The 1,131-nt window shown below is 43.4% G+C and overlaps 1 long non-coding RNA gene across 1 annotated transcript; it reads right to left on the bottom strand.

Moving 5' to 3' along the window:
• Positions 1-744: 744 nt before the first annotated feature.
• On the bottom strand, positions 745-1,045 carry LOC146585506 (uncharacterized). Its single transcript, XR_014897994.1, has 2 exons — positions 1,008-1,045; positions 745-918 (listed from the first exon to the last, which is right to left on the bottom strand). It is a non-coding gene; the product is annotated as an uncharacterized LOC146585506 (long non-coding RNA).
• Between the last annotated feature and the right edge of the window lie 86 nt (positions 1,046-1,131).

Here is a 1,131-nt window from a genome sequence, read left to right on the forward strand (position 1 = left end):
TCCCTTCGGAGCAGAAATGCTGTGAGCCAATGTAATGCAATCAGTGCCCCATGACACCACCAGAGAACCACTCAGTTACACCTCTTCCAATTAAGATTTCAGGTGCTGACACTTTACAAGAAGTATTCTGGACCTTTCAGGAAAGAGATCTTGGTGATGCTTTCCAAGGTATACTGCTTTGCAGAAGCAGCCATCCTGTTACAAAGTGATGAGCATGGTTTGGGGCTGGGGGAGATTTGCTCTTCAATTATTTGGATTTGGGGACGGTCTGGGACAGGGTAGAGGAAACAGAACACAGCAAAAAAAGCTTGAGGAGCTGGAATTTGCCAAGAGTTGTTTYTGCATGGTGTTAATACTCCACAGAGCCTAGTGTGCTAAATGCACAGTGACAGATCTCCCTTCCTCACGACCTGACCAGGCATATTCAGCAGTAAATGCAACAGTTAGATGCGAGCAGCAACTGCATAGGAATAGCACACAGTAGGAAAAAACATATCTATGAAAATGAAAACAGGCTCTCTTCAGTAGTTCTAGTGACAAATATTCAACATTAAGAAAAAAAACCCCACTCTTGAGTAAATTACTTTGAAGGGGCAAATACCACCTTGATTTTGACTGAAATAAACTGTTGATCAGGCTGGAAATACAGGGTTTTTAGCTTCTCTTAGCTGAATAGGTATTCCCTGTACAGGAAAAAAGCACCTTAGCTTTTCATATAAGACCAAAGAAAGGAAAAAAACTGTGTGTGAAATACCTAAGCTGTATTTTAATCCAACATGATTTTGTAAAATGCTCAAAGTCGTAATTGATTTTTCATTTTCTTCTGGGAAAACACTGTGAAATGAGACAGGCGCTACATACGTATGTTTTTTGATCTTCAGGCATGCATGTTTATTAGCACTTTTTTCAGCAGCGGATCTGCAATCAAATGCACAGTACATCTCACACCTGTAGCTAGGAGACTTCGATTTCGGTAGCTGGATAGGGAACTTCCTTTTCTTACATACTTCGCCTACAGTGCTTTTTCCCTCCTGTAAGAAAGGCGGCTTTTTCCGAAAGCTGCATTTCCTTTTCTCTTTGCTCGGCACCGCGCGGGCAGCCGCGGGGCTGCGCGGCGGTGCGCGGCCGGCG

This window comes from Rhea americana, unplaced genomic scaffold, assembly GCF_003343005.1.
Source record: "Rhea americana isolate MKP2758 unplaced genomic scaffold, rheAme1 scaffold_8, whole genome shotgun sequence".
Classification (NCBI taxonomy): domain Eukaryota; kingdom Metazoa; phylum Chordata; class Aves; order Rheiformes; family Rheidae; genus Rhea; species Rhea americana.